The sequence below is a fragment of the Empidonax traillii genome, unplaced genomic scaffold (genome assembly GCF_003031625.1).
Source record: "Empidonax traillii isolate 1590-97213 ecotype Southwest subspecies unplaced genomic scaffold, ASM303162v1 scaffold114:size1751661, whole genome shotgun sequence".
NCBI classification, from domain to species: Eukaryota; Metazoa; Chordata; class Aves; order Passeriformes; family Tyrannidae; genus Empidonax; species Empidonax traillii.
This window is the reverse complement of record NW_020955307.1, coordinates 1,410,447-1,423,609: the sequence shown is the minus strand read 5'-3', so window position 1 is coordinate 1,423,609 and position 13,163 is coordinate 1,410,447.

Here is a 13,163-nt window from a genome sequence, read left to right as displayed (position 1 = left end):
ATTTTTAACTTCTCCACATTTCCAAGGGAAGGAAGAACCTTACCTCTGGCAATTCATCTATTGACTGCTGCATGATAAAAGCCAGTTCCTAGAGAAGTCTGCTCCACAAGCCAATCCATGCTGAGATTCCCAGTAATAATTACTCAGTCTGTCACTCAGGTTTGTGGGTTGTTATTCTTCTTTACCTACAGAATGTTTCTATGTATTTCTTACCTCTCTGGTTTTAATGATAGCACACACAGGCTGCACTGTGAACAAGTGAAATTGCATGTTCAAACTTCTATAGAAACCACTGACAGGCTCTGTATTTTATGATTTGAAAGTATTTATAATTCAGCAGGAAGCTTTCAAAGTGCATACATATATACATACATTCTCCTTTTTCTTTGATTTAATATTTTGCCTGCTTTTCAAAGAAAGTAGCTGCTTATCACACACCTGAACCATTATAATTTTTAAAGAACTGGAAACTGAAAATTATTTGCATTTGTTTTCTTTTTTTTTCTACTTGCCTGTTCTTTACATTCCAAGATGTCTGATATAAATTCTTTCTCCTATTCTTTAAAGACTCCTGGACAGCTCTTTTGCTCCTGCTGCATTATCTGTGTCCCCTTATTGATATCTGGTATCCAAGTCTCTCTCTTTCTGGATAATCCAAAGTTACAGTAAAATAGTTCTGACCTCTGTTCTTTAGTCACATTCAAGGCATATGACCGGTTTTTATAGATGTAGATAACTGCACAGTGCTGGCACTGCTAGCAACCCCCTTGTTGTGCCATGAGCAAATCCACTACCAGGGGTGAATGGAAGGGGGAGGATGGCAATATAGGTCTAAAAACCTCTGCAGCTTCCTGTGTTCCAGTTCCCAGTGTGAGACAGAGAAGCTGTTGGATTCTGGGATTGCCTGGGACACTTGAGTCAATTAAAGAGCCTATGGCTGAGCTCCAGCTGCCTCTGTGCTCGCCATCGCCCCAAGGCACTTGTCACAAACCTGCAGGGAGAGGAAGGAGCGGCAGTGCTGTCCTGGACCACGCTGACACCACAGGAATGCCCTGTGGGCCATGTGGCTGGTGGCTCTACAGCCCAGCTCTGGAGGCCAGCTGGTTTCCAGGAACTGTAATCCTCATGCCACAATAGCTTCCATGTCAGGACTCCTGATCCAGTGTGTCAGTCAGGAAGAGTTTCTCAGGAAATAAGTTTCCCCATGCTCAGCCCTCACTGCCTCTCCTCCTAACACACAAGACTGGAGCTCGTCATGGAGAGCCTCACCAGCTGAGCTGGGCAAGCACCCCAGGAAAAGGGACTAGAAAGAAAACAAGAGATTTCATTTTGTGGCCAAGGACACCTGCTTATCTCCACAGCGCCTGCAGAACGCTGGTCCATCTTTTTTTTTTTTTCCCCCTAAGAAACAAAACCAAACAACACACCAAGAAAAATTTTGCTGTTGCTATTATAATCAGAAAGATATAAAAGAACAATTCACAGTGACCTTACATCACAGAGCTACTGTAAGAATTGCTGATTTAGGGCTACTTTTCAGCCAAGTTATTTAAAGAGTCTCTTTACCTCATGCTGTCAGCAATTTGTACAGCGGTTCTGGGCAGTGGAACCAAATCCCGACAGCCGATGGGTACCTGATTCCTCCATTTTGGCCCAAAGCAAACCTCAGTAAAAGCAAGCAGTATTTCTCCTGGCTGAAGTGCTCTCCCCATTGATGGCAGACCTGCAGCACAGAATCTGTAACCTTAAACAGGCTTTGTTTTCACCTGGGCTGTGCCTGGCATCCCTCTGTGGCATCCCCAGTCCATCCCCTGGCTTGAGGGCAGTCTGGGAGTCCCAGCTGATAGCACTGGCTACCAGCAAGAGGCAGAAGGTCTGTGTAAGCACAGCTCTCTTAGGAAACTGCCCTAAACATTAAGGTAACAGAAATCTAGTCTTACAAAAAAAAGATATGGCTCCTGAGTGCTAGGGAATATTTATGTCTCTTGTCTAAAAAAATAAAACAAAACAAAAGGATAATTAAAAAGAAAGAAAAGAAAGAGAGAGAAAAAAGAGAGAAAGAAAGAAAGAAAGAAAGAGGGAACCCTCAGCTGCAACACAACATGTGCTCCCGGGCTGGGGTGGACTCCTGCTAACTGGGTGGCATCACAGATCTTCCAGGGGAAGCAGCTATGGTTTTAATCCTGACATCAACCACTCAAATCTGTAATTAGGTAGAGTACTTTTTTGGAGCTGTCTCTATATCTGTAGTAAGGCTGCCCAAAGTGTGTAATTACTCAGACCCAACCATCTCACAGGTGCCAAGCAAAGGGCAGCCATGCCAACCTCCTTACAGCCACATTCCTTCTCCACAACACAGGCAGGTGGGGAATGCAGTCACCCAGGATGCAGCCTCGGGTGCTCCCAGGGTCTGGGGACATTGCTGGCACCATGCCCTGGATCCTGGTGGCAGCTTCCATTCCACCGTGGGCGAGTCTGATGTGCTTTGCCATTGCATGACTGAGTACTGTGTCCACTGTGCTGTCCTGGTGGTGCCTAATCTGCAGGATGCCTTACTGTGCTGAGTCCAGCTACAGCCTTGAGAGGAGCAAGAAAAATGCCACTTGACAGATATTTTTCTCCCGCCTCCTTTCCATTTCTTGGATCCTCTCTCTGTTTTCAGACTCACATGTACTGAAGTAATTTGCAGCCATGTTTTGCATTGCCACTAAGTCCGTTAGTTCATGGATTTTTTTCTTCTCCCATGGAGTTCCTGCAGTTGCTGATGCCTTGCCAGTTAATTTCTCATGTATTTCCTTTCAAATCTGAATTGAATTAGTGAGCATACGTAATGAGGCGCAGTAGGTAGAAAAAGGGCAGATAAAAGCTGACACAGACCAGATGCCTCTTTCAGCCACTGCCACACTGATAGAGGGTGTGGGTAAATGTCAGGTGAATGAGAGAAACCAGGATACAGACAAACAACTTGCAGGGATTTGATCATCAGCTACTTACATAGGGGTTTCAAAAATTCCCTGCCCTCAAGGCATCCGTGTTTCTCTGAACTTCCCAAGTATTGTGCAGTTCAAAGAAGACATTGAGAAGGGGCTCATTTGCATTAGAAAAATGTTGAATACTGTGGGAACCAATAGTTGAAAGCAGGTCAGCAGAAAAACCAATCCTATGGGAGCACAGCACATGAACAACAACAGAAAAAATAACCAAACCCCCTCACACACAGGGTCTCCGTTTCCTCAGTAGGATACCCTGCCCATCCTTGAGATTGCTCATTCTCAGTTACATGCACCTTCATTAGTTAGTGGCTGCCAGCACTGCAGCACACACCACAGAGCATTCAGTGCCCAGGAGACATTAACTCTCCCCATCAGCATCACCACAAGCTTGTAACTATATCCTCCATCTTCTGCTCCAGCTTCCTACAGAAAGCCAAACAAAGGTCAGAGCCCATATACTGAAGGCAGCCAGCAGCAGGGATTAATGCATGGGAAGGACTCTGTGAGTGGGAGGTGGGATCCACAGATGAGGGAAGAGAGTGCCCAGCAGCAGGAATATAGAACACATACCTCCAGAGTAGGATGCAGACCCAGAGATTATCCTGAGAGGACAGCTACATCCTCCACAAAAACATTCCTCAGGCCCGAAGGGTCCCGTTTGCATGGACTGCATATGCCATCCAGGGCAGGGAGCTGGGTACCCAGCTGGGGGGGAGCCATTTGAGCACAGCACTGATCCTAGGGGAATGCCCTACACCTGCCTTTGCCTTTCTGATTTAATCTGCACCAACACAGCTGGTCCTACAAGTAAGCAACACCATGGCCCTTAGCACCTTTAGTGCAAAGTCCCTCATTCTTTATAAGTCTTATTGTAAAATACACAGAAAGGAAAATGTGTGCACAAATCACATGCATGGTAGAAGCATAGATCTTTAAATCCTTCTCATTCTCTTTCTTGCTTCTAAGGCTCAAGGTCCTGCATACATTTAAAATATATGCCAACAAATAAATGTATGTATTTTTCTCCCAGGTGCCGTTTTCCCTGAGCTGTGTGCTGCAGCAAGGGCTCGGCTGGGCACGGCTCCCTTAGTGTTGCTTTGTGCTGCCCAGAGGGGAACCCAGGGCTGCCAAAGTCAAGCAAGTGGTCACAGCCATCCCACTGCCCACCTGCTGCCTGTGAACCAAATCCGTCCTGCACTGCCAGGCCCCCAGCCTGCCTGGACCTCTCCAATAAGCTCAACTGCATTTTTAGATTATTATAGAAGGACTTGGAGAATAAATGTCAAGAGGAATGTACTACCCACACCTTCTCCGCATCCTCCTCTTCCCAGCCTTGTTCAAAGGCACTGTGAAATGGTTTGTAGGCTTCTGTGAATGTAGATGTTCATCAGAAATGTCACCTTCACCAAGCAGAGTTTCAGCTTGTTTCAGGGCTTCCTCATAGAAACTCCCACAGTAAATGGCTCCACTGGGACCAGCTCTGCTGACTGCAGTGGAAGAGGATTAAAGACCTGTCCCTTCTTTATTTCTTTGAATCTTCATTAAAGTGATGTGAAATCATATTGGAAGAACTGAGGGTATTGGCTTTTAATGACAAGAAATAAGTCATGAAATAATGTGTTCACAAAGTTTTAGCTTATGTGTTTATTTTTCAACTCTCCAAAATTTTGGTCTCCCAGGGTGAGCAGAGCCTACAGTCAAATGCTTGTTGAAGAAGTGAAAATACAAAATTTTTAACATAAGTGGTTTTATCACTTCTGTTTGCCAGATATTTTATTAAGTGTTAGGAAAATAAGCAAATTAAACCTCCCACTGGTTTTATTATAAATAGATCAGGCACTTGAAGCCCTGCAGTTGTTTGCAATTTGTTTCACAGAAAATAATCTGCCTTTCAGTTCTGATGTTCTTCTGCATAGTAACAGAGGAGGAAGGTACAACCCTTTAGTCCTGATTTGTAGCTTGTTTTTTAGATCCACCTTCTTACTTCTACGTAAGTCTCCTGTGGCAACTGAGAGAGATTTCTCCATCTCTTGGCATGAAGGAGGAGAGGTGCAGGATATGTCTGCAGCAGCTTTTGGAGGAGAAGCTGTCCCTCTGGCCAAGCCCTCCTCCAGCAGCCACCTGTGTCCATGGTCTCTTCAGGCATCATTTCATCGCTGTGCTATTTCTGGCCTCATCTGAGGTGAGATTCCTACAAACACTGTGTCCCAAAGGCTTTGCAGGAGGCTTCTCTTTCCAGCTCAGTGGCAGAGGAAAGATGATGCTTTCAATCCCCCTTGACTGCAGGCTCTCTCATAGTCCCCCAGGGAGGTAAATAGCAGAGACTGTTTATTAACAGAGGATCCAAATATGAAAGGGCTGCAGAAGGCAAATCGAAGTGAGGCACTCACCGAATGAGCCATGATAGTCCTGCCTGAAAAAATGGTTTTGCAGAAAATAGAAGTCAAAAGTAGGAATAAGAATTACGTAGGCAAGCACTTAAAAACAGTCAGAGACATACAGTAGTTCCTCATTTTACCTGTTGCTCATTTTTATGTTACCAGCTTATGAATACTGCGCTCCCATTCCCATTAGGGTGATGTGATAGCAGGCTGCTTTTATGGCATGGTTTTTTGGGTACTCTGATTTGGTGAGCATTTGAGCTATTGCTTATGTACCCTGCTCATAAGAGAATTTCCTGGCTAGCTGAGGTACTTCCTTTGCTTTTTAACAACAGCAAAAGCCTCCCTTTCCCAACTCCCTGGGGGGAATACATTGACTGGAGGTAGCAAGGTTACCATGCCCTGGCAGGGTCCCCACAGGCTCCTACTCTGCACCCCTCTAGCCTTGCTTGTGAATGTGCCCAAGCCCAGATGTGGGTGGCAGAAGACACTGGGAAATGAAGGAGTCAGAAATAAAGTTAGGCAGAGGAAGTTCAAAAATAGATGACCTTTTCCTGTAAGTCTGGGTTATTTATTTAATTTGTTGTTGTTGGTTTTGGAACTTTTTTTTTCCCCTCAATGATAGGGAAACCAGGGAGAAGCTTTGGGAAACAGTCAAAGGAACAAAAGAATCTTTCAAAGCAGATGGAGGGGAAAAAGAGAAAGATTAAAGAGGAATGATATCAAGGATCAGAGCTTCCTCTAGATACTGATCAGATTTTAATTCTGAAGAAAGAACAGAAACCAAGACAGCTGGAAAACTTCCTTCCTGTTCTACCCAGTCTTTCAGCACTGCCATTTGCAGCTGGATTCCTGTAGCCCTCCCTGGTGCACACCCTAGGGCTGAGGTTGCTGTAATCTCCACAGCCAGGCAGGGACATCCAAAGGGGTAGGACCTGGGCTCTGCCCCCCAGAAAACCACCTAGCCCTGCTGCCTTGGACCCATTCACTGTCCTATTCTGCTTTCCCTGACCCCACCAGCTGCTGCCCTCCTACCCCATGGGATCCAGCCACAACCCCACAGCTCCATGGGGCAGTGAAGAGCTGGACACAGACAGGATTCCAACAGCAGAAGAGGAAGGGAGGGGAAGCAAGTCTAAAACCAAGAAAACCAAACTGGTGTATTGCTGACAAAGGATGCATCTACACTGCCAAAAGCTCCTGCAGTGCTGTGTCACCTGCTAGCTTTACTTACTTCACTGATTGGAAACTTCACTCAGCTGCAAACCCCCTTGAGAGACTTACATGTCAGAATAATTACTATCTGGTGTATATGTAACTGTCAGCTGGACCAAATCTGCATCCGTGTCACCTGGAAAGCAGAAAAGCCCTGTACAAACACTGCTGGCTGCATACACCCCTGCATTACTTACACAGAGCTGTCAGGAAGATTTTCAGGGAAGTTTGCTGAGATGCAGAGCACTAACAGGCTATTTTATTAGTGGATTTACTCGAGGACCTCAGAGTATTTTACATCTCCTCTTGTCAGCTTGACAAACTCGTTTAAATGCTCTACCCATGCCAAAGATGAGACGGAGATGGCAGCGAGTCACAGGGTGGCTATGTGCAGGACAGCAAGTGAGAGGCTGGGTACCAGCTCTGACTTCCATGCAGAACTTGAGCCTTGGCAGGGGCTGTCCTGGGGAGCCCTCCTGGCTTGAGTGTCCCACACTCGGGACCAGACAGCCCCTCTGATGGGGCACAGGCTGGTATCATGCTCAGTGTGTGCTTAGTGAGTTAATTAGCAAGGGAAAGAGAGAAGCTTCTCCAACCCTGCCCCCAGCAGAATCTCCAAAGAATTCTACTTTTTCTCCACAGAAAGGGTCATAATCTGGAGAGGGACCATTACCCATCCCCTGCTGCACAAGCCAGTGTTGTGTGAGGACTGAGGCCTCTCAGCTCCTGCTGTCTCCAAGAGCAGCCCTGCTCCATGTACTCCTTGTCTCAGCCCCTGCCCTTCACCCTTGTAAGATGTTGTTTGGTGTGTTCCCCGTTTCCGCTGGCCTCTGTAATATCTGCTCCTGTCAGTGACACTGGAAGAGGCCCACACCCTGAGGTCTCACCTCTCTTATTCACAGCCATAAAAGGGAAAGCAAAATGTTTAAATCTGAATGCTTTGAAGTTTTGTAGAATAAACAAACTTCTTCATGAAGATTGCAATAGGGAAAAAATTCACAGAATCTCTATTAGACGTAATAAATCTGGCATCTCTTGCATTATCTGTGCATCCATGGCAAATAATACATTAAAGACCTGAAAACAAAGTGCTTGGGGACACCATGTAACTAAAAAACAGGGAATCGGTCTTGCTATCTTGGAAGGCAACCAAACATCCAAGGCACATGTAAAGATGAGATCAAAACCCACCGAGAGAGCTGCAGGCCTAGTGGAAGCATGACATGAATGACATTCATTTTAAAGGCTCCTAAACTTGTAACATTTCTTATATAATGAGAGATGTTCTCATGCACGATACCCTTGGAGGCCTGAAGTGACTGTAAACATGTACTTACAGAGTGTTATGGGCCTTCTATGCTGTAGAGAAAAAGGGTGTGAAAAATGGAACTACATTTGGAGTGGAGGCAGCTTTGGGCCATTTGTTTGTACTCTGTCTGAATTCCTTGTTGGCCTTGTTTCTAAATCATCATTATCACAGATCCCCAACAGCTGAGTGATGTCCAATAGAAAAATGTCAAGGCAGGCAATGTGTAAGGAAAACATGCTCGTACATTAGGCAGATCTCTCAGGCATAACTTCTAAACAAGCAATGGATGAAAGTACAGCTCAAATGGATGGATTTCAATGTGTTTTCCAGCCACTTCTTAAAACTTGCTTGGAAAGCTGGTTAAATGAGATTTAGATAAGGCTAAGGCTCGACTGTGCTGCTGTCAAGGGAAAACATCCACATACATATTATTAATGATTGGCTTGGGGAGACATTGCTCACTTTTGTTTGGATAGTGTCTCAGCACATACCAAAATCCTGACAACAATTTTTCAGCTGGCCTGTGCTGTATGAAGGGTTACACCCAACTGCTGGGATCCACAGCCTCGAACATCCAGGGATGGTGGTATCTGACCATAAGTGATTTGGGTAGGGATCTTCTCACCTCCTTTTAGCTGCTTGGGATTGAGCATCACATGGTTGCTACTGTTCACCTTCCACCTCCAACCAAAGGATGCAGAAAGAAGTTGAAGGAGGAGTAAGCAGTCTGTGCCACATGAGGGGTCTGAGGAAGAGGTACCTGATTGTACCACTAAACATCCTATCCCTGGAGCCTACTGATTTGTTCAGTCAGGAATTATTCCTCATCCTCTAATCCCTGTTTAAAATATCCTGGGCCAAAGACTAAGACAGACAGAACTGGTTAGTCATGGGTTCAATCCCCTGTTTGGGCCATTCACTTAAGAGAGGGACTCAATGATCCTTGTAGGTCCCTTCCAATTCAGAATATTCTGTGATTCCGTGGTTCCTGGCAGGACCTGCAGCACACCTGCAGCATGGAAAGGAGAGCTATCAGTGACACTGGGAGCACCTCAACTGGCCTTACCTGCCTCTGCCACACGTTCTCCTTCCTGGTGTTTTAGGGCTTGTTGCCCTCTCTGGAAGATGTGACACATGGGCACCCTTGGTGCCCTGTGCTCCAGTCTCGGAGTTCCAGGAGCTTGAGGGGAAGACCATTGTTGGGAAACTCACCACTTCAGTCATCTACTGGCCCACTAAAGGATTTTTTTTTCTTTCTGGAAAAAAACCCCAATAAATATTTTGCAAGACTTGGGACACAGAGATAATCAGAGATAATCAGGTCTGGAATCTGCAAATTTTGGGCAGCCACATTTTTCATATTTAGGTGTAACTTCCTCCAGAGAGTGTGACTTACCTCCTGCCCCCTTATGAATGAGGACTCTTGAAAGACTACCTACTGGGAATTGGAGCAGCGAAACTGGGAAAAAAAAAAAGACATTTAAGTAAGCGAAGGCTTTTTTTATTTTTAATGAAAGGCCCGAGTGTCCTAGTGGCAAACCTGGTGCTAGTGGGCAGCAGTGGGAGCCTGGCTACCGGTGAGGGTGCTGCAGTCCCCCTGTCCCCTGCCCTGGTCCGGGGTCAGTGGGGTCACAGGGTGGCCGTAGCCTTCGTGGCAGACGGTCCGTGATGTGGCTCTCAGTGCGGGCGGGAGTGCAGTAGAAAAGGAGGCTTGTGCCGGTGGCAGCTGCTCTCTGCACTGCCATGGCAACACATCTGCTTCCTCCATTTCCTTGTTCCCTGCCAAGGGGGAGCACCAGCCCTGCAGGCGTCAACACAAGCCCAGGAGAAATTCAAGTTCCAACAAAACACCTTTTCACTGGACCCTCACTCCCCAGGCCACAGCCCTCTCTTCAGTGGCTGTAAAAACCTTTACTCTCTTTCAAAGAATTTGCCTTCCTGCCGCAGCCCTGTTCTTGAAAAAGCGACATAACCCCTGAGCCCTTGCAGCATCAGGGCCAGCAGCACCCCAGCACCCCTCTCTGCCCCGGATAGGGTCACACCCTGCAGGATGCAGCAGCCCTTGCCTCACCACCTCATCTTTTTCAGGACCTGGAAGCTTCTATTTGCCCCCCTCAGAGCCTTGATAAGCACCAAATTTTCCTTTCAGTTCATTTTTCTTTGTGAGATTTAGGACAAACTTCCACTTGCAGCAGGTGCAAGCTCAAGCTCCTTCGATGCACAAGTTGGTCATTCACCAGGTCCCAGCCTCACTTCCCTGAAGAAAACACCCACAAGTACTTGGGTGCTCCCAGGAGAGTGTGGATTACAGTACTAGGAAAAGCATCCCACAGCTCTGGAGGAGCTGCGAACAGCACAAGTACTGTGGCAGAGCTGGACCATTGATGCCCAAAGTGCCTGGATGGTGGCACTGGCTGGGATGAGCCCCTTGTGCAGCTGCTTTCTGATATTGGGCACAATCAGCAGTTTGGAAGCAGCACCTCTCTGCTATCACAACCTCAGCAGAAATATTTGCTGGCAAAGGCAAAGCATGTGCTCGGCAGTTTATCAGGGCATCCATGCCAAGCCCCTGGGAAGGGCTGCTCGGGCAGGAGGAACCAGCACGACCTGCTTGTACAATCCAGAACAGAACTAGCAGGACCGCTTGGTTGCTCTTCCACTGGGCAAGTGCCAGGCCTTGCAAAGCCATTTCCACCAGCTTTTTTCTTCTGTTCTAGTAATTCATGCCCCCAGTAAGCTCTGATTTGAAAAAGATGTCCAGGTCCTTGGCTTTGCAGAAGCTTTTCAGCTCATTGAAGCAACAGGGGTAAAACCCCCCAAAGATTAGGCCATGTTTTCAAGGAGCATTGTTTACCACCAGCTGGGAGCATGACTGTAATGGCATGTCTTACCCTGCTCAGGGTCCATGTATGGGTTCTGATGAGCTGGTGGCAAAGTGAGATGGGTCAGTGTTCCCAAAATGGCACAGGTTGCCAACTGAGACCTTGCAGTGAGGATGTAGCAATAGATTTCTTACATTTAAAGACAATAATAGCTTTTGTCCCTTTGAGGCTGGCCAGTCTTCTACTCAGCACATCCAGCACAGAGATGCTGCAGTCAGGTGGGCAAACAAACTGCCCTATGGGGAGTATCGCCTTCAAAACACAGGTGAGAGGTGCAGCTCTGCTACTTCCAGCTGTCTTGTAGCCAACCACAGTGAGCTTGTCCCTCTTGCTCTCCACCCCTGCACTACAGAGCATCACATGCCTTGGGAGAGGGCCAGACAGGGGTAAATGAGGTTGCAGATCTCCCCAGCACTGATCCTGTCTGTATTTGCTCCTCCATTTTGGCTTCCCAAAGTTACTCTTTGCTGAGGGTATTACTTTGCTCTGTGGTTTTGTTTGCCACTTGTTCTGAACTTGTAAAAATCTCATCTAGCTACTAGCTGTAGTCAACTACTTGCTTCTAAGTGTAACCTTGTGACTGTGCTGAAGTTCTGTGCTGCTTTAACTACTTTCTTCTCTCTGCTCACAGCAAGGAAACAGGATGCCAGAGCTTTGCCAAAATATTTTACTAAATAAATAGAACTGCAGGCAGTCTCCACAAGTCAGTGCCACATGATCCCAACTGGCAAGAGACAAGGGTTATATTTAAATTCAATTTTAATTCAGAAAAATATCAACACTTATTTACCACAGTCCATAAAATTCATGTGACAAAATTCCTCCAACAGGCAGATCAGTAGCCCTCTTACTCTAGCAACGTAAAAGCACAACAAACCAAGTCAGGCGATGTTCTGGAGTATCACACCAGGCTTGTAGCAACACATGCATTAGTAAGTTACTCCTTGCTGAAAGCTCTGCATGCTCTGGGGCTCTCAGTGCATCTGGAAGCCCTAAATTCCCTTGACAACTCTGTCTGGTTCCTGGGGGACCTTTCAGTTATCTAAAGTAGCTCAGGGTCTGTCTTTAGTATAAACTATAGTTCAGTACATCCACTTTAGTGTATTGCAGCACCGTAAAGGGTCACACCTGTCCCAATTGGCCCACTGACATAGGTTTTGAAGGAAGCATCATCTTGCCATTACCATTCTCAATGTCCATGCCATTGCCACCTATGTGTTTCCTATACCCCCTGCTTTAGGTGCATCTTCATAAGCCGTGGCAGTAGAGGAGAGGATGTGCTAATAAAATCATGCTTGATAGTAAATGGTTCAAGCTTGCCTGCAATGGAGGTGTTTTATTTCACACCCTGGGATCACACATCTTGCCAGTGCTGCCCATGGTGGTACCTGGGAATCTGGCCCTGGCCAAAAGCCACCAAACCCCACCACCCAGGACCGTTACTCTCCTTCTATTGTTAAAAGCACAGTCTCTGGACACACTCGGTCTCTCCCTGGCCCGGGACTTGTTGGGGAAGCATTGCTCTGAAAACCAGCTCCCCTTCAGAGGCCTGTCCACCTGCAGACAGCCCATGTGTGAGGACCCAGCATGGCCCCACAGATCACCATGAGCAGCCTAATAGTTTACCTGCCAGAGCCAAAGCCATCAGCCATATCCCAGTCACAACACGGCCTCATTCGTACTGAGACAGTGATAAAAACAACTTCTCTGACACCACAAGCTCCTTCAAATGTGTGCCTGAAGCCAGAGGACTGGAAGTGAGGTCCTCATGCTGGTCTGGACTTCCTTATGTGGAAGCTCTGGGGCCAGTGCTATCCACCATACATCTGCCAACCTCATGTCCTCCCATGACACGGCAGTCCTCAGAGGATCTCAGAGGAAACAGGGCAGGTCCAGCCCAGATTTGTCCATCAGGTCCTCTGCACCCTGAGGAGCCTCTGAGCCTGGTGTGCACTAACACTCGTGGGTGGAGGTGGATCTGCAGAGAGCTGCTGTGCTGAGCTGCCCTGCAAGGGCTTATCCAAAGACAAAGCCAACCTGGCCTGCTATGCTTACCTGTCCCCTCCCTCCACTGGGACTACAAGGACCAGAGAGGAGTATTTCTTGCTCCATTTTGGCAGGACAGCGCTGTCTCAGAAAACTGAAACACATTATTGCTCACAACTTAAAGAGAGAAATGAGGAAAATGCCGCATACCAAATGCAGGCAGCCCAATTGCCTTTGGACTGATCTCCCATTCTCATCAGGAGATTTATGGGGGAATATGTCAGATGCAAGGACCAACGGCATCATTTCCCTTGGCAGTGCAGGCACTCAGTGGGGGGAGGAAGGAGCCCCCACAGCCCTGGCTGCATCCCCCTCAAGCTCTGGCAGAGCACAGGGA